The 21,407-nt window shown below is 37.7% G+C and overlaps 1 long non-coding RNA gene across 1 annotated transcript in view; it reads left to right on the forward strand.

Moving 5' to 3' along the window:
• Positions 1–21,099, forward strand: part of LOC135271583 (uncharacterized) — a 29,703-nt gene extending 8,604 nt beyond the window's left edge. Inside the window, exon 3 of the long non-coding RNA XR_010339709.1 lies at positions 18,948–21,099. This is a non-coding gene — a long non-coding RNA (uncharacterized LOC135271583). The remainder of the gene's footprint in view (positions 1–18,947) is intronic.
• The last annotated feature ends 308 nt before the right edge of the window (positions 21,100–21,407 follow it).

The raw sequence follows: 21,407 nt of genomic DNA on the forward strand, positions 1-21,407 counted from the left end.
GAATGAGGGTAGATGATGAGTTGTAGAAATAACAAATCATGTTCAAAATGAGGGGTTGAGAAGAGTAGCCTAGAGTGAGATGAGGGCTGGTCACGAGTGGTCTTACTAGTGTCCCGTTTGAGAGGGTGGCTCTGGAGCCAGGCTGCCCAGCATGGGACTCGCATCTTCCACCAGCTACTGCGTGCCTGTTTCCTCACCGTAAGACTGAAATGATGTAGCTATTATGTCAGGGGGTTGGTAGAGGATTAAATTAGTTACTACTTCTAAAATACTTAGAATAATGCTGTACCTATACAATGTACTCTGTTAAGTTTGCTCAAATGAAAATAACTAAAATCTGCTACATATAAAATAAGTAATTATTGGGGGTAGTGTTTATTTTTTAATTTCTTTTTTTGTGAGATGGCCTTGCTCTGTTGCCCAGGCTGTAGTGCAATGGCTCAATCACAGCTCACTGCGGCCTCAACCTCCCAGGTTCAAGCAATACTCCCACCTCTGTCTCTCTAGGAGCTGGGACTACTGGTACCGCCACTACGTCTGGGTATTTTTTTTTTTTTGGTATTTTCTTAGTAGAAACAGGGTTTCACCCATTGCCCAGGCTAGTCTCAAACTCCTGGGCTCAAGTGATTTGCCCGCCTCGGCTCCCAAAGTGCTGGGATTACAGGTGTAAGCCACCGTACCTGGCTGGGGATAGTGTTTAAAAAGGCGGTACCAATAGGCTAGAGTCAGTGGTTCTCAAATATTAACATGTATCAAAATTACCTGGAAGTCTTGTTAAAAAAAGACTCTTGGGCCTCATTCCCAGTGTTTCTGCTTCCACAGTTCTCAAGAAGCACCTTAGGCACCTCGCCTCTAACAAGTTCTGCATTGACGTTGGGGCAGCTGGCGTGGGGACCCAAGTTTGCAAGCCATCAGGCCAGACTGTGTGTCTCAAACAGGAGGGCAAGTTGAAAGGGGACTAGGAACCCACTCCGATGCAGAGTGAAAAGGATCATAATGCTGCATGATAAGATAAAGTCTGCAGCTGAGAAAATGAGGCCACACAATCATTTATATTATCTTAACAATATTTATTCCTAGGGCTTGTCACTGCACAGCAGTGACATAGGGAAATGTAACCAAGCAGTGGAAGTGCCCCACTGGTGTTCTCCACACTTGAATTACCTTCTCAGATTATAAGTTCAAGACATTGAATTCTTTCCTGTTTTCGTAAAGACCTGGCGATTTAATATTCCATTCAATCTTCCAGTCTTCGTAATCTAAGTTCGTCATTCATCTCCAGGTAAACTAAACACAGTAAAGAAATGAGAAATGGGAGACCTCTCCTCTAGCTAAGGCTCAGCCTCCAGCAAAGCCTTGGGCACAGCACTCAGCTCTCCAGAGACCTGGAATCCTTGTCAGGTGAAGAGGAGAATAAACCGCCTTTACATTCTCCTTCATGCAAGGCTCCAGATGCAGCACTGTAGAATTTGAGTAGCCCATTCTGTTTCTGCCTGTCTGCCTGGTTGTAAAACAAGAAAGATGTTGCTAGTTATAGAACCCGTATTCCAGTGTGAGCCAATCATGTTCCTTCCAGAAATGTGAAATTTGACATTGAAAATTAATAGGTACAGATTCCTTTGGCAGCAGAAGCGTGTCAGTGGCAATGCTCTGAAGTGTGGATTTACGAGGTGACCCAGCGCCCCTGTGTCTTAAGGACTGACTGGCCCTTTAAAATTCACAAATCCTATCAAAAACACTCCCCCACATCCTTAATATTTTTTTGTTTATATTAATTATAGTTAGGGTCTATTAAGTACCATGCCAAAAGCAGTGAATTTTATTTCTACAACTTCATTGTAGATTTTCCCTGATACATTTTTGTATCTTTAAATACAAATGATTCCACTGAACCTCCGCTATCTGTAAATGCACTGAATAAAGGGAGTTAAAAGTACATGGGACAAGTACCACAGCCTTTACTACAGCAATCTCATCCGACTCCACCCCAGTTTTCCAGAGAAGTTTTGAAATTTTCCACCAAATATGGGGATTAAGATTTAAGCAATTTTATAAATATCTTCAAGGACAGACTGTCTTGTCAAATAAAGGATTTGAGGGTGATCTAGTGAAGGGATACCTTGATACTGTAATAAACTAGACAAACTCCTGAATTCACCTGCATTTTTAAAGCATGCTTCCTCGAGTGACGGTGCTTCTAACCCCAGTAACTTGTAGTACTCATTTTCCTCCACTCCTCATGACTTTGGCCATATTTTTTATCCTAGGGGAGATCAGCCTAGTCATCCTTGTTATATTTACTTATTTTTAAGTATAAATTTCCCTCTAGAAATGCCCATATGTCCTTCAGATATATTGTTTAAAATGGACTGGTCAGGGCTGGGTATGGTGGCTCACACCTGTAATCCCAGCATTTTGGGAGGCCAAGACTAGTGGATAACTTGAGGCCAGGAGTTCTAGACCAGCCTGGCCAACATGGTGAAACCCCTTCTCTAACTAAAATACAAAAATTAGCCAAGCGTGGTGTTGTCTGCCTGTAAGCCCAGCTATTTGGTAGGCTGAGGCATGAGAATCGCTTGAACCCAGGAAGTGGAGGTTACTGTGAGCCACGATCAAGCCACTGTATTATAGCCTGGGTGACAGAGTGAGATTCCATCTCAGTAAATAAATAGAAAGATAGATAAATAAGTAAATAAATTAATTAAATAGACTGTTCAGGAAAATATCTGGCATTATTGGTATGTGGGTTTAATTTTAGAGTCAGCAAGAGAACACAGCATAAAGACGTGTTACAAACTTCTTTAGAAAATTTAAAATTCTAATCTCTATACAATGGAGAGAAGCCCATGAAAAACACAGAACACATAAGCAATAACAGCTGAACCCAAACTAAGATTATCCTTAATCCAAAATGACTATTGCCAAAGAATACATGCTGTTACTCCTTTGGGTCCTATGAAGAATGTATGTCTCTTTCTCGAATTGTACCTCTTTCATGTGAAAAAAAGTTAGTTTGAAACAGTTTCATCAAAAAGTGGTTGACTATGAGAAGTAAGCACTTGCTACATGTGAAACACATGGCTGGTCCTTACAGATAATTTTAAATGACTGAACATGGCAGGTTTTTGCTCCTAGGGTCCACAAGCCATTGTTAAGTATTACAGGAAGTGTGAGAGGAAGCAAGTGACCCCACAAAGGTAATTCGGGAATTCAAGAGAAATTGTAGCATTTTAAGGAAGGTATTTTAAAGATGAAAAAGTACTTTTAAATGCAGAGTTAACAGGAAAATAAAATTTTTCTAAGTGAACGGGATAAGCATCATGGAATGTATGAAGACAGAAGTTTCAGGGAGTGACAGGCTGAGAAGCAAGGTGATTTGTGTATGCTTTAGAATATGTTCATGTGTAGCAGAAGCATGCATGAGGAGACCGCTTGGGAAGGGATCACTGTGGGCCTTACAGGTCAGACTAAGGAGGCTGGCTTTTGTTTTGTATACAAAGTGAGACTCCGAAACACAGCTTCATGTGTGGAACACTTAGGGCCCCTCGAGCAATTCGGACTTACTATGCTAAAGTGTCTCCAATGATTAAGGAACAGAAATAAACTCACGATGATATGCTATGAATATTGTATAACATTTCTACATGCTTTATAGATCAGTAGTAAAGTTTATTCCAAACAGATCCTCCTTGTCATTCTCTTACTGCAGAGTAACTGCTTTTGGGGGACATTCCCAGGCAACAAAGAAAATGTCATAATTTAAAATATTTTGAATCTAATTCAGTGACTAAAGCCATTAAGATTTTTCTTTTTTGATCTTGGGCAAAATCTTTTTCTACAATAGGAATTTTGTCCAAAACCCCAAAGGAATCGTTGAGTGTGAGTCATTGCCTAAGTGCACAACAGTGGAAATCCTTTGAATGTTAAACGTGACTGTGCTTTTGATTGGCTGCGTTACACTGGGAAATTGCTTTGCACTTCTCTCTCTGGTTACTTAATCACCAGAATAGTGCTGATAAAAGTCATCACCCATCTTCCCTCCAGGATATTGTGAAGATAAACTCATACCCATAAAAAAGTATGCAGCTAATAGACTTTGCAATAGCAACTATGTTAATAACCATAACAGCAGCAAGACAGCATTATCTTGCTGTGGGTGTTATGATATAGTATCATGGACTCAACTTGAGGCCTGAGATTGTAGAAATCTATGAGGAGGGGAAGTCCTGGCTAGAACACTCTTAGAGAGGTCCATTTCTTTACCTTTGCCATTGAGATGAGAAATGTTTGTTTGTATTAGGAACAGTGAAGAGGGAGTTCATTTTCTCTTTAGCTTTAAATTTAACAATACACGATGGTGACATTCTGCTTTCATCCACATATAACACAGTTTTAAGAATCTAATAGACCTGTCACTTTCTCTATTTTTCTAATTATTATTTTTAACTGTTGACAGAAAATTGAATGTAACGCAAATATGATTTACCCCTCCAGTACGTAAATAGGCAACTACCCACATGACATGGTTTGCAGAGGTCTCAGAATTTCCCTCCTGCCCTTCTTCTGGGTAGGAAATCTTTAGGATTCAGTCCTCAGAGATGAAGGCGTTGGTATCTGTGAAAGGCTAAGACACTGGTAGGACATAGTTGACCTGATTAAACTTGCTGTCAGGTAGGATAAATATGGCTGGAGGAGGCTGAGGTGTGCCGCGCTGCTTTTTGTACAGTCACATGCCACATAACAACATTCCGTTCAATGACTGAATGTATATATGATTATCCCGTAAGACTGTAATACCGTATTTTTACCATACCCTTTTCTGTGTTTAAATACACAAATGTGCACTGTTACATTATAATTGCTTACGGTATTTAATCACATGCTGTACAAAACGCCACCTAGGTGTGTAGCAGGCTGTGCTGTCCACTTTTGGGTCAGTTCACTCTATGTTGTTTGCGTAAGAGGGAAATCGCCTAATGACACATTTCTCAGAATGTGTCCCCGTCGTTAAGTGATGGGTCGACTGTACTTGTGTTTGTATTAGCCAGGGACATCTAACTACTATGGCAAGTGACCCCCAAAGCACGAAGCTTCACCTAATAGAAGTTTACATCCTGCTCACACAGCACTTCATGCACCTGCTTCCAGAGAGCCGTCTGCACAGTGTTTCAGGGACCCAGGACCCTTCTGTGTAGCTTTATTTTCCTTTATGACCTCTTCTGTGGGCTCTGAGATCTTCCTTCAGCCTCCCAATAGGGGAACAGAGAGAATGTGGTAAAAAAGTCTTTAGTGGCCAGACCATGAAGGGATGGCATATTCCACTGGCAAGAGCTCGCTTACATGAGCACCTCTAACTGTAAGGGAGACTGAAAAATGAATCTTGCTGTGTGTCCGAGAAGAAAAGGAAATTACATCAGTGTCTGCCACAGGGCCCTGGGTATGCAGGGAATGTTTTAAAGGCATAGGTTTTAGTGTCAAACAAGCCACATATTTATTCTGGCAATGATACCAGCCATGAGACCATAGGTGAGCTGTTGAATTAGTTTACTGTGCACTTGTAAGCTCTTGAGCAAGTTTTCCTATCTTCTCCTTCTTGGGACCTACCTTGTACAGTAGCAGTGAGAAAATTAATATGTAAGGCACAAAAATTTACTTCTTTGCCTGGAACCAAGTGTGAGCTCACAGATTTATTAGTTCCCATCGTTTTAATACACCCTGGAAAGAGTCGGGGCAGTGGTGCCTGGAGTGAATTACACGTTTCTCTCTTTGTCATCTGGCCAGCATGAATTAAAACATTATTCAGTCTTTGAAACATCAAATAACAAGGGTATTTACTGTCTCCCCTGACCCTATACTCAAATTCCTGGAGACAAAATACGAAGAAAATCTGGGGCTATGAAATTAAACTGTAGTTATAGCATACCTCAGAGATGTAGTTTCCTTCCCAAATGGTTTGAAGAAAATGTATCAGTGCCAGGAAACAAGGCATTTTTTAAAAAAATAATACATTGTATAAGCTCTTAGTATCTCTGGAAGTTGAGCCCTTGCTGCTCTTCAGCCCATCTATGCCCACTAATTGAATCTGCTTAATTGAGGTACAAATCTATGAGGACGAGTTCTTAAGGGATTTTGCAAGTCTCCTACTTATAGATAAATCAAAATGATTACAAAATAGTCCTTCTTGATGTTCATGGCTTCAGATTTCTATGAAATTACAAATAAAAGGAGGGAAAATGTGCACTTTCTGAAATATGAAGGAGAGTTCATTGAGCCTCAGGATTAGTTGAGCCAGATGTTGCTGTTGGCTCCTGTTTAAACAAAGTGTTCTCACTTCGAATCTGAAGGATGATCTTACATCCCCTGAAATGAGCCTTTGATTGAGATATTTTTCTGCAAATTGGTCTTCTTCCTCCACGGTTATAATGTTCAAAGTGATATGGACAATAGTAATTAAAGAAGCAGCTCTTTTTAAGGGTCATAGGACCCTTAAATTAATGCAATTTTTCAGAACACTTGTATCAGTATTCTGGGATCTACCCCACAGTTAAAATTTATGGAATGAAGCTTTATGGAATTCAAAATGCTTATCAGCCTACAGGAAAAAAAAGAAGAAAAAAAAGAGAGGGAGAGAAAGAAAGAAAAAGAAAGAGAGAGAGAAAGAAGAAAGAAAGAAAGAAGAAAGAGAAAATGATGCCATTAAAAACCAGGTATTTGAAGCCAGCTGAGATAGAAGCTTAGCTGTTCCTTGGCATTTTAAACAATAAGAATAATGTAAATTTTGCTTCCTGGAAATACTTCAAGGAAAAGAATTGGTGATTTAATTTAATCTTTCCCAGCTGCAACTTTTTCACTTCTGGCCATTATTTACAGATACAAAAAATGGAAGTCATGTATTTAAAATGATAATTTGTGAAGCTAAAATGTGAAATAAATATAATTGATCACATTGTTAGGTTAATTTACACACATAAACAAATGACTTTTTAAAATTCTCTCCAGCTTTAATATTCTGAATTTTAGAATTGTTTATATTTTAACATGGAACGTGATGGTAAAAGAGATCAGATGTTTTGTAAAATGTCAATGTTGCTATACTTTAATATTTTATTTCTCAATGTTAAAATATTTGATTTGAGGAATTAGACTTCAGTATCAAAATGAGTAACATTAACTAATGGGGCTATGAAAATGGGATTTGCTCTTTTCCCAAACGCATGTCACCAATGAGAAAATAAAGAGAATTTTTAAACCAGCTTTCCAGATAATGATTGATTTACAGCTTATTTTTAAAATTGTATTTTAAACCATATTTGGAAACTGATGCCTAACTCAAAGGGAATACCCATGAGACTTAATATGCTCCATTGAAAAAAGACTTAATTAGTAATTAAGTAATAATTTTACAAAACCAAAATTTAATTCACCAGTAAACTATAACAATCCTATACTTGCTTGTGCTAAATAATGTAGCTTCAATTATGTAAAGCAAATATTGACAGAAATATAAGGAGTAATTGAAAAATCCATTGACATAATTGGAGATTCAATGGAGTTCTTTTGGTAATTATAAATCAAGCAAACAAAAAAAATCAGTTAGTAAATTAATAGTTAAAACATGATTGACCTAATATATGTTAATCAAATATTACAACCAAATATTAAAGATTATTCATTCTTAGAAGAATGTACACATACTTATATAATATCTATGGATTTCCAGTTGTGGCAATATGTTACAAAATTTTATCTTAATGAAAGTTTCATGTGAACTTAGAAAAATGTGTGATGTGTTGCAGCTGAAATCCAATAGACTAATGGTCCTTTTTTACTATGATGCCTTCATCGATTTTCTGCTGACTTTATCAATTACTGATAGAGGTGTGATGAAGTCTCCAACTATATTAGTGGGTTTGTCTATTTCTCCTTGTAGGTTTACCAGTTTTTTTTCTTCATGTATGTTGATGCATTGTTGATAGATGTATGTGCACTATGCACAGTTACATCTTCTTGAAGATGTGATCTCTTTATAGTTAGACAATACTCCTCTTTATCCTAGATAATTTTCCTTGTTCTGACATAGATTTTGTCTGAAACTACTCTAGCTCCTCTAACATTCTTTTGATTAGTGTCGGTGTGGCATGTCATTTTTCTTCATTTTACTTTCAATCTATCTATGCCTTTATATTTAAATTGGGTTTATTATTGTGGAGATATAATTGGGTTTCATTTCATCCACTCTGTCACTCTCTGTCTTTTAACTGGTGTATTTTAGAGCATTTATATTAATTGTAGTTATCGGTATATTTGGCTCAGCATCTGCCATGGTTGTTACTGCTTTTGATTTGTTATACCTGCTTTTGTTTCTTTTAAAAATATTACCTTTTATTATGTATTCTTTGGTTTTAATTGAGCATTTATGTGACTTTATGGTCTCTTCTGTCTTAGCATAATAATTATTCTTCTTATTTACATTTGTCTGCTGGTAACCCTAGTATTAAAATTTGCCCCTAATCTTCCCCAAGCCCGGGTCCCCAGGTGTTTTAAGTCTCAGCTACTCTATACCTGTTCTTCAGGATTTAGCATTGATCAGAGGTTACATTTTTTCTACCTGCTTATGGCTCTAGTGGCTTCTGTTTCCAGTAAGTTGTGATTTTCTGTATTTTCTTGTCTCTGAACTTTTCAGGGCATTGGTTTTCCCTGTGACCTCAGTAAGTACTGGATCTAGCAAGAGTCATTCTTTTTAGTTTATTTTTTTGTTGATTTCCTGTGAGGACAGGAGTGACAAATTATAAAATCTTTACATGGTGGAACAGAAAATTGAAATTGGGACATTCACTTTTAAGAACTGATTGGTGTTACTGAAAAGTTTAAGAAGCAACATTTATGTGAATGCCAGACATTCCATTTCTAGAGTCTTTTGCATATGTCAATCAAGAGACATGTAAGAGCATTCACAACATTTTACTTATAATTACCCCAAATTGAAAATCACCCACATTTATTTTCAGTCGAATGAACACTATTTTCTTTAAGACAGGGAAAAGCATGAACTACAATTGCATGTATCAAAATGGACGCAGCTTATGAAAGTGACATTTCATCGGAATAGCAGGAGATTAAAGCAGGGACTGTGTATCCACTTATATAAATAATTTAAAATTAAAATATAAAAAGTATATAAAGATGTTAAAAATATACTAAAACCAGCCAGTGGACTTGTGGATTTACTAGCCTAGGATTTAATTTAGGGCTCACCAGCAGTGGAAGATCAAAAAGCCTGTTTCATTGATGCTGTAATATGCTCTAGGTCATATATATTCTGTTGAATCTTTCAATATTTTATAATATTTTAAAACATAAATAATAGAAAAAATTTTATTACACTTGACAAAATGTTTTAATAATTTTGTGTAACATTTTTGCATCTTTTAATCCTTTTGCTAACATTAATGTGTATCCAGATTAATACTAACCCTTCTCATTTACCTGTAACATCTATGTCTCAATTAGCAGGCCATTATAAATTTCCAGAATCTTTAATGTGTACGTGATAAAATTCTTGCTAATAGCATAAGTGAACATACTTGTTTGTAGATTAGGTAACAAATTTATCAAAACAAACACTGTGAAATAAAGTGCTATTAGAGTAAGTCTCAGCTGAGTGCTTTATTCTAACATATCTGCCTTGTGACAGAGTAGAAATTCTTACAATAAAATTGTTTGAAATATATACATGTATTGGCTACCTGAAATGTGATCCCTTAGTTATGAGTATTGCATTAAAATAAATCCACATTGTGAATTTTGCTCAGAGTTTTCCCCTTTCAGAGATTTGACTTTCAGGGTTTTATTTTATGTACAACATTCCAAATATATATAAAAAGTAACTTTGCATACACAATTAGCAGTCTGTATTTTTAAGGTATTGTTTCTCACAGTTATCCAACCACAGACTTTTAAAATAACATATTGATATGGTTTGGCTGTGTCCCCATACAAATCTCATCTTGAATTGTAGCTCCCATTGCCCCTATGTGTCGTGGGAGGGACCCAGTGGGAGGTAATTGAATCATGGGGGCAGGCTTTTCCCATGCTGCCTTCATTCCTTCTTCACCTTCCTCCATGCTCATGAGGACTTTCCAGCCATTTGGAACTGTGAGTCCATTAAACCTTTTTCTTTGTAAATTATCCTGTCTTGGGTATGTCTTTATTAGCAGCATGAAAACAGACCAATACACATATTTATGTATTTTGTTCTTTTTGGAGTTAGAGTAAGGAAAATTGTCATATCATTTAGTTCTCCTTTTCACTCAGGTGTTAAAAATAGCATCAAATAAAGTCATTGACTTCTTTGCTTTGCCAAATATATAAGAAATTTCTCCTTCCATTGCATGCCCCTCTACATCTGATGAGCTCCATCTGTACTAAATTAATCAGGGTTCTCTAGAAGCAGGTCCAGGAATTGACTCCCATTATTATGGAGGCTGGGCATTCTCGAGAGCTGTAGTTAGTAAGCTGATGGTGTCAGTTCCAGTCCCAGTCCAAAGGCCTGAGAACAAAAAAAATTGATGATGGAGTTCCTAACCCAAAAGCCAACAAGCCCATGACCCAGGAAGAGCCAATGCTTCCGTTTGAGTCTGAAGGAAGGGGAAAAAAAAAAACCAAGATCCCAGCTCAAAAACAGACAGGAATAATTCTCCTTACTTACAAGAGAACAAGCCTTTTTGTTCTATTCAGGCCTTCAACTTAGAGAATGAGGCCCACTCACTTTAGGGAGAACAATCACTATACTGAAAGTTCACTAATTTAAATGTTAACCTTATCCCAAAACACACTCATAGAAACACTGTTAGACAAAGTATCTGGACACCTCATGGCCCAGTCAAATTGACATGTAAAATTAAACATAATGTCACACTTTTACTTAACTAAATTGGGGGAAAAAAGTACAAATACAAGGGAAAAAAGAAAAATGTATATGAGGTTCAATGCAAAATTTGTTTTTAGCAAATGACATCTTATTCATTTATTTTTTCTTTTTTTTTTCTTTTGAGATGGAGTCTCTCCCTGTGGCCCAGGCTGGAGTGCAGTGGCGCAATCCCGACTTACTGCATGCAATCTCTGCCTCCCGGGTTCAAGCCATTCTTCTTCCTCAGCCTGCTTAGTAGCTAGGATTACAGGTGCATGCCACCATGGCTGGCTAATTTTAGTATTTTTAGTAGAGACGGGGTGTCACCATGTTGCTCAGGCTGGTCTCAAACTCCTAACCTCATGATACATGACAATGTGCAGGTATCAACAAATTTTAAATGTGAAAATTGTTGAAACAGTGCTTTGAATTGAATTATTTTACATATAAGATTATCAATGTAATATTTAGGAGATAGAATGGACACAAATAAACTACCCAATTAATGCTATCACTATACCATCTTTGGGGTCCACGCTGTACCACCTTTGTTATACTGCGAATCTATGAGACGCTTTCTTCCAACAGGGCAACTAACACATGAATCACACTTGTAAACCACTGCAGTTAGGGGATAGACGGATGAGTAACACAGGAAGTATAAAATTAAACACAGGTGATTTAAGAGTCTGCATTGTAGGTGCATAGTAAACACTATGGAAAAATTATTTTACTAGGCTAAGCTTTTTCTCAAAATATAATATATATTTAGTTTACATTTTACTTGAGAAATCGTTTTTTGTTTACTCTTTGTATCACATCTACCATTACTTTCTTTTTAAATTTTTTATCATTAATTCTTTTCTCAATTGTTCATTTTTACCTTTTTCCTTTCCTCTCTTGTTTTGTATACAGAAGATGCCTAAAATGGTAATGAAAAAGACATGACAGGTTATGGGTTATTTTTATGATTTTATATAATTTTATTTTTTTTATGATACAGAGAAAGTACATATATAAACTACTTGCTAAATTTGTAAATGGTCAGAACTTCATTCATAAGTAGAGATGAGTAAAGATCATTCTATTTCAATTCATAAAACAGAAACTACTTCAAACATTCTTAATGTGTAGTCTAAATGGCAAAGAGGAGAGGATTCTAATTACATGGTTGGCTTCAGGCACTTAATTGAGTTGCCTGAGATTAGTTAATTTGCTCAAAACATTTTTGTTGATGTCATTTTAACTGTCCAACATAGTTTGGAACTTTAAAGACTGATGAATTGGTAACAACTTATTTTTTGGGTCTTGTATCTACTGCAGAGATATTTGAGTTAATTCTAAGCATAAATATAATTTAGAACTTGATTTTATATCAAGCATTATTCAATACTTTGTTCTATGTTGTTAACTATGCTGAGCTGTAATTACATAACCATACTGAAATTCAAAAGTCAAAATGGATCTCATAGTGTTTTCACTGGCAAGAGGTTCTGGTCAATAACTCACACCACATACAAAAGTCAATTCTGCTTAATTGTGGTTCTAAATGAGAAAGTTAAAACATTGACCCTTCTAGAGGAAAATGCAGAAGGAAATCTTGATAATGTACATCAGGTAAATAGAGCCCAACAATCACTAATCACAAAGTAAGAAACTGATACCCTGTATTCAAACGAATAAAGTCTGTGTCTCAAAATGATGGTGTAAGAGTGAAAACATGAGCTACCACATGGATAAATGTTTGCTTCTATGTATGACAAAGTAAGTACTCACCAGACCCTTCTGCAGAAAGGCATGGCAAACCTTGGACACAGCACAAAAAGCGAGTGCCTGCAGGCACCAGAGGCTGGCCAAGAGCAGATAGGCTGGATGGAGGGTTTGCACATTTTCCGAGAGCAGACAGTAAGACCAGAAGCTACAAAAACGTGTTGCTTGTGGCCCAGAGTGAAATGTAGTCTGTGTGGCACGACCAGTGGTGAGGGGACAGAGAGCGACGATCCCTCCAGTGTTCTGACCAGGGACACAGGAACGCGAGGTTGGGAGAACAATGGCAAGGAGACTACGAGGTCCCATAAAAGAAGGAGCAGAACAGAGGGATCACCTACATCTCTCTACACACGTCTCCGGCTGATTCCTAAAACATGCACGTCTAGGATAGTTCAAAAATATCTCAGCTAAAATGAAGTGATCTGAACGACAACCAGAGCCTCCCAAGGAGTAGAGTTTGCAGATCAAACTAGCCAAGAAAATGACCAGCTGAGACATAGGAAGCCATGCCCATCAGAGAAACCTAATGAGGCCTGAATCTCCTCACACTCACATTCACGTCACTGTAGACATAATCCCAGGTTACCCAGCAATCATCTGCTGACATGTATGAAGCCATGCCCATCAGAGAAACCTAATGAGGCCGGAATCTCCTCACATTCGTATTTATGACACTGCAGTTAGAATCCGAGGTTACCCGGAAATGATCTACTGAGACACGGGAAACCATGCCCACTGGAGAAACCTAACAAGGCCAGAATCTCCTCACATTCATATCCAAGCACTGAAGACATAATCTGAGGTTACCCGGAAATGACCTGCTGAGACATAGGAAACCATGCCCATCAGAGAAACCGAAAGAGGCCGGAATCTCCTCACATTCACGACACTGCAGGTAGAATCCGAGGTTATCAGGCATATGCAGAACCAGAAAAATGGAGCACATTCTCAGGAGAAAAGAAAACAAATGATTCTGAGCCTGCGATGAACCAGACATTTCAATTAATGAATAACAATTTTGAAGCAGCCTTTATATTTATTTTTAATAACTAAATCAAAACATTATTCCCAATGAATAAGAAAAAAGAAGTATAAACAGAGTCAAAATAAAAAAGTAGAATCACATGGAAATTCTAGAAGTAAAAAATAGAGTTTCTGAAATAAAAAATCCAAACACTGTAGAATGACTAAAATTAAAAGATGAAGACATGGCACCGGAAGTCTCACACATTGCTTGTGGGAATGAAAGATGATTTAGAAGTTTCTCATGCAGATAAACATATAGTTAGTACATTACTCAACAATTCTACCCCTTGGCATTTACTGAGAAAAAAAGAAAATAAAAGAAGAGAAAATTCTTGTACATAAAAGCTTTATTTGTAAAAGTTTTATACTTACTAGAAGATTAATACTTAATGTTAATAATTACCAATGGAAACTGAAATCTATCTGCATGCCCAGTTACTATCATAGAGGAATAGATCAATCAATTGTGGTGTCTTCACACAGCAGAAGAGTATTCAGATAAAAAGCTAATGTCTTACTTTTATCAATAAGTATCTCAAAAACATTTTTCTCAGTGAAGAAAGATGAGTACAAAAGAGAATGCTCTGTAATTCCATTAGTACTACATTCTAAAAATGGCAATACTATTCCATATACCCGGAGGACAGAGCAAGGGAGGACTCACTGGGCTTGCGGAAGGGGAAGAACATGATTGCAGAGAGCACAGAGTAGTCTTTGTGGAGTGGAGAAAATATTCTATATCTTTCTTGTGGCAATGGTAAAACACATCAACAGACAATCAAGTAAGTTTAGGCTTTACCTCAGAATTTATCCAACTTTTGAAGAGTCAGTGGATACTAATTTTTAAAAAAAAACTATTAAAAATTTTGTGAGCTCAGTTTTCCTGTGCTTATTTGAACAGAGGTTCTTTATTCCTCTTGTTGACATGAAGGAACATACTGTTTGAAAAGCTGCTTTAGGAGGGATGGAAAGAGAATGAATCAAAGACTGACTGTGAGCCCCTACACACTTGTAGAGAAAATGATAGGGACGTAAACATATCCATTGCTGGCATGTAGTGCCAAGTGCAAGAAAAAGATCCAAAAAATGTGCTAGAAATTTTTACAATGTATTTTATACATTGCTTCCTAAATGTAGCTTAAAGTCATGAGATAGAGACCTTTTGAGCTCAATTTTTTCCCCTGGAGCCCCTATTTTTAATATAACCCACAGTTGCTGGAAATACTAACATTTTCTTAATACCTTTAGATTTAGAGAGAACTCCCTTAAGAAATAAGGAGAATTGTTTTGACATGTATAATTGTAGGAATTTGAGAGGAACATGAAAATGTTGCTAAGTAAAAATTTCTGTGGGTACTTAGAAGTAATGACACACACCCGATAGACGTAGTTCTGTATAACGTCTGGGGAACTCTTAAGATCTACTTTTCTAATAAAACAGATGCTAAAAGGGGGAAAGGGGAAACATTTTCACATAGTTTTATGTTCAACAATCTGAAATACAACCTAAAGGAAAGATTGATCTGGGCTTTATGCTTTTCCCAGTCTTTGTCAAAGTTTCTAACAGAATTGATTTATTTGAACATCTAGTCTTAAAGTGAACAGTTTCTAGCAACGTGAATGCCTATGGTGACCTTCACAGCTTGTCTTTTAAGAGGCATGGTGACTCTTGCCAGTAGCTTTTCTAACTGTGGATCATTCTCTGAGCTTTACACACATTGAGCCCAATTTGCTGAGTAGGTGTGTTTTTTCCCTCCCAAAATTTAAAGAGATTTGAAAGGTGCTTTAATTCTTACCATGCAGTAAATGCTATGCTGCCGATCTGGCAAAGCTGAAATAGTATAGTTTCCCCAAACAACTATATAGCTTTCAGCAAGTAGTTTCTGCAGCCTTATTCCATGTCCTCATTTTCACCCTGGTTCACCATTCCATCAGGAGCCAGTGCTCCTGAACTGAGCTGGGGGCTGAACGAGCCTTGAACAGGATGCCTCTCTTCCACTCCCCACTGGAAGAGCAGACCCTGGGAAACTCCCCAGTTCATTCCACATTTTGAAAGAGACTGAAGTAAAGGGTGCTTTCATCACATTGTGATGTCAAAGAACTTTCATGCACTCCTAAAATTCTGAACTGTTTGAAAAGAAACCAAAGAGGATTGAAAAATCAACACGCCCAAAAGCTAGTGTTTAGGAAGATTGAACAAGCCACAGCTTTTCTGTTGCTGACTGAAGATATTGGAGTAAGCTGTGCCTTTCCATGGAGGCAATCCCTCCCCAACTCCTAGTGCTGAGTCCAGGGGGTCAGAGGGCCTGTATTACTGTGATGCGCATGGGCATTTAAGCAAGACTTAGCGCACGAGAGTCTTCAATCCGTTCTACCACTTACTGTCATCCTCTATAACATACACAGAGGAAAGTAGGAGTGTGTCTGTGTCCACATTTTCTGCCTGGTACAAAATCTAATGAATGCACAAAGTGCAATTGCTTCCTAGCATTCATCAGCCATCAAAGCTGCACAGTACTGTGACTTTCTATTTAATTCCTCACCATACCATGTTATTTTTAAAATATTACATCGGGCCTGGGCACAGTGGCTCACACCTGTAATCCTAGCACTTTGGGAGGCCAAGGCAGGTGGAGCACTTGAGCCCAGGAGATCCAGACTAGCCAGGGCAACATGACAAAAACCCTTTTCTACAAAAAATACAAAAAAAAAAAAATTAGCTGGGCTTGACGGTGCGTGCATTCCTGTGGTCCCAGCTACTCAGAAAGCTAAGGTGGGAGGATCAGTTGATTCTGGGAGGTCGAGGCTGCAGTGAGGCCTGACTGCACCACTGCATTCCAGCCTGGGTGACAGATTGAGACCCCCCCCCAAAAAAAAGGATTCTTTCATCCTATTTGTAGATGACCTTTTAAATTATTAAACTAAGGATAAATTAAAATATCTAAAACATATAAATATACAAACAAGATTCAGCTGACTATCAGAATTTTAAATAGTTAAATGGGTATTTTAGCCCTCTCTGAATATCAGTTGGGTGCAAATACAGACTTTGTCATCAGAGTGAAATATCTTATTGTGACTAGGGTTCTGAACAAATTTGCTGAATTTATTTTATTTTGTATTTTGAATTTGCTTTTACATGAATGTTGATATATAGGGTTCTGGTATTGGATTACCAGAATATCTGAGTACCAAAAAAGATATGAGAAAATTACCTCTATTAGGCTCAAAAGGATTTATTGAGATCCTAAAATATCGTACTTGCCAAAGGGGAGAATTGTCTTCCAAAGTCATCTTTCTTTTCTAAATTTAGGTGTCCAACGCCACTGCACTTACTGCAATTAATAAAATCATCTGGCAAGGCATGAGAGTGTTCTTGCTTCAAGCTGCGAACAATTTCCCCTGAAGACTTAGAATGACACTAAATTAATATAAGGAAGGAAAGAAACAATTAATTAGTATTTGATAGTGGAGCGTTAGATGTTGATTTATTAGTCATAACCAACATTAGCTGAGTTTACTTTGTAAACCTCAAGCCATATCCTTCCCAGGTTCGTTCTCATCACCAGCATAAATTGTCCATGTACTAACTGATGGTAATTTGTCACAAACAAACATAAGGGGCTCTTAGTCAAATGGTGACATATATGTGAGTGTGTGGACTTCCTCTTATTAAAATGGCCTGAGGAATATACCAACTATGTGGAAAATTGCATCAGTAAAGAAAAAGGAAGAAGGATGCTACCTGCAAGTGAATACAAACGGAAATAAAAGCAGGATGACCATCGCTGCAGAGAAAATAGTGTTCGAGCCAATACTTTTTTTAAACAATGAGGACCACGCTTTTTGATAAATGTTAAAATTTGCATGATTTTGCATTTTATTTCTTATGTTGCTGACGTTGTAATTCTGATTAAAGCTGACCTGAATGCATTTAGTTTATGTGTAACGTCTTAGTACTTTAATGCATTTTTTGGAGGAATGAGTAATATTATTTTTCATAGATGAAGAAGAAACTGGTAGTAAGTCAAGACACACTGAAGCAAAATCATAATAAAAGTTATTATGACCAAAAACGTCAAATAAAACTTCTGGTGGTTAAATATTATAAAACATTCTGTTAATGGTTGGATAAATGGGAAATCAAAACTAAAAAAAATAAGCAATTAGAATTCTCTCTAATTGAGTACAGCAAAACAATAACAAACTTATGGCCGTAAAATTTATATTACTGAGGAAAGACGAAGGAAACAAAGTCAAGTAAGTTTAATTGAAAGGATTAGGAAAAAAAACAAAAAAATTATAAAGATAAGTTACAATGTTAATGAAATTATAATATAAAAGCTAAGCCACATAAGCACAGCCAGGAGTTAGTATTTTAAATAACATAATATACACATATTCCTGACCAGAGAGAAAGACACGAAAAATATCACGTGTGGCTTTCTCTGAGCACAGAGATTAACGGCAATTTCAATTTTTTTTTTATTTTCCAATTTCTGTTTTCACTGGGTATGAACTTATTTTATTGATCAGAATAATGACAGAGTTTGCCATGATGAGCACCCTCTTTCCTATTCCTTACTATAAGTACTAATATAAGGTGATCACCCTCTGGTTTTATTATTTGGAACCCTGTGGTTGCTTCTTCAATATCCATTTCTTTTCTGATATCTATTCCAATTTATACTAGAGTTTCCATGTTCTTTTACCCCAGCTCTCTGTAGTCCATTTGCTTCTGAGAACCTGGTTGAAACATTGCTTCTGGGCATGAGGCATCAAGTTTAAGTTTAAACTGTTTGTCAACATAATACACGACCAGGTCTGGTGGCTCACTCCTATAATCCCAGCACTTTGGAAGGCTGACGGGATGGATCACTTGGGTTCAGGAATTCGAGACCAGCCTGGCCAACATGGCAAAACCCTGTCTCTACTAAAAATACAAAAGTAATCTGGGTGTATTGCCCTGTGCCTGTAATCTCAGCTACTCAGAAGGCTGAGGCAGGAGAATCACTTGAACTTGGGAGGGAGAGGTTGCAGTGAGCCGAGATCGTGCCATTGCACTCCAGCCTGGGTGATAGAGCAAGACTCTGTCAAAAGAAAGAAAGAAAGAAGGAAGGAAGGAAGGAAGGAAGGAAGGAAGGAAGGAAGGAAGGAAGGAAGGAAGGAAAGAGAAAGAAAGCAAGCCTCTTTCCGTCCTTCTCTCTCTGTCTCTCTGCCTCCGTCTCCTTTTCCTCCATAGATGAGGAAGCCTGCGGCCCCTGAAGATCATGGGTGCTGTGGGAACCACGAGCAAGAGCCATCAGCCCAGGGAGATACCGAGGGTCAGGGCAGCTAGGCCTGGATGATCTCTGTGTAGTTGGACCCATCCAACCCTTTGTGGGTGTCACCCTGGAGTGAAAATCCCTTTTGTTGTTGAAGAAAGCTTGAGTTGAGTGATTTATTACTCTTAAAGTATGTTAAGTACTCTTAAATTATGTTAAAATATTCTCATGAAAGAGTTATACTATATTCTTATGATAGTATTAAAAGTAATTTAAAGACCCCACCCATTTCCAAATAAAACCGACACTTGTGAAAACACTGCTTTGCCATTTACTATCTATGTTCCTAGACAAACTATTAAATGTGCTGAGTCTATAGCTCCACTTCAGTTTAGGATCAATGATATATATCTTTTTTTTTCAATTTCAATACATAATAATAAGTGTCACGAGTAGTTCTTGTAACTGAGTAGGCACTCAAAAGGGACATTAAGCTCTTCATTTCTTCTGCTATCATATTGTACATTTTTATGATACATTAATTTGAGCTACAACCCCTGAGATCTTCTTGAGAGTTCATCACTGCTGAGAGACAGTATACACAGACAGGACCTTAGACAGATGGCACGTGACGATAGAGCGTTGACCCACAATCCCTGCGGCGACTGTCCCCAATGATGGGGACTTGGTCAATAACCGCTACCTGCCCTATTTATGCCCCCGACTCAGGAACAGCAGATAAATCCAATATGCTTCTTCAATACTCACATAGTTCTCTTTCTTTCATTTTTAATTTTTATTATCTCCCACAATTAAAAAAATCAGCTGAAGATCATAGGCATGCATCAGTCAATGCTTCCAATTTATAATAATTCTTGTATTAAGAATTTTAATCTTTCATTTTCCTGTGGTTGTTTGTACCCCCTCGGGTTCTGCAAACACATTTGTTGCATAAAATTACACCTCTGAGAAATTCCAGAGCACTGGCATGGTGTTCTGGACTCTTACTGTGGTATTACTGCCAGCAGTATGCGTCCTTATTAAAAAATGCAGAGGCTCACTTGCAGCAGGTTTGATAGCAGGATGATAAAATGGCAGGATATTTTTAAACACAGATTTTATGAGCTGTATTACATGGAATTAAATTGAGACCGCATATCAAGGAAATCACTAGAGAGCTTTGAGTGTGATACAGCTTATCCTGGCACTAGTTGGACCACTTTGTTGGCTCAACAACGTCATTGCCTGAGTGGGAAATAAATGCCCCAGTCTATAGGGGCACTGTCTGGTTGGCCTGTTGGTCACAGCATTCTCCCCCCACAAGATATTTTATCTGGAAGGGTCTGTAGGGCAGCAATTGGTGGAAATACATAGCAGAAGAAGACTAGGAATCTTTCTCCAGCACACCCTCTCCGCCTCAGTACACATCCTCTGCTCCTGATGATGGCACAGATATCAGGGATTTGACAGGACACACTCAGGAAAATGTTTTCTGTTTTTTGTTGGTTTGTTTTAGTTTTGTTTTTGGTAGCATCAATCTAAATGTAAGGTCATTGTGATGGTGAATATTGAGGGTCAACTTGATTGCAGGATGCAAAGTGTGGTTCCTGGGTGTATCTGTGAGGGTGTTGCCAAAGGAGATTAACATTTGAGTGGTGCACTGGGAGAGGCAGACCCACCCTCAGTCTGGGTGGGCACCATCTAATCAGCTGCCAGGGCTGCTAGAATAAAAGCAGAGAGAAGAACATGAAGGTCTAGACTGGCTGAGTCTTCCAGCCTCCATCTTTCTCCCGTGCTGGGTGCTTCCTGTCCTTGAACATCATCAAACTCCAAGTTCTTCAGCTTTGGGAATCTTGGACCTTCGGCCACAGACTGAAGACTGCAGTCCGCTTCCCTGCTTTTGACGTTTGGGGAATTGGACTGGCTTCCCTGCTCCTCAGCTTGCAAACTGCCTACTGTGGGACTTCACCCTGTGATTATGTGAGTCAACGCTCCTTAATGAACTCTTCTTCACGTATAGATCTATCCTATTAATTCTGTCCCTCCAAGAACCCTAACTAATACAGTTACACTTCTGGTCATCATTTGGGATTTTGTATGTAAACCTCAGAATAAATTCAACAAAATTTGCTGAATTTTCCCTTTGGTGACTTCACATCTTTGCAAAGAAGGGGTTTTGGTGGTTTCTGTGATAAAACTATGTATAACAAAATCAAAGTGCATCAAGAAATAAGGATGAAGAACTCATGCAGTGCCCAACAGGTGAATATTTTTCATTATTGGATAATTATAACTACTTAACAATAAAATAGAAAATTCATTTTTTTCAGACTATGTTATGTGTATTATTTTTTCAAGGATACCCTAAGTGGTTAAGATATAAAAACTTAATTTTTTTTTGACTTAGCGACTTAATCAATGTAAGCTGTTACGTATTT

The sequence above is a fragment of the Aotus nancymaae genome, unplaced genomic scaffold, assembly GCF_030222135.1.
Source record: "Aotus nancymaae isolate 86718 unplaced genomic scaffold, 86718_ANA_hifiasm-v0.15.2.pri h1tg000083l, whole genome shotgun sequence".
In the NCBI taxonomy this organism is placed as follows: Eukaryota; Metazoa; Chordata; class Mammalia; order Primates; family Aotidae; genus Aotus; species Aotus nancymaae.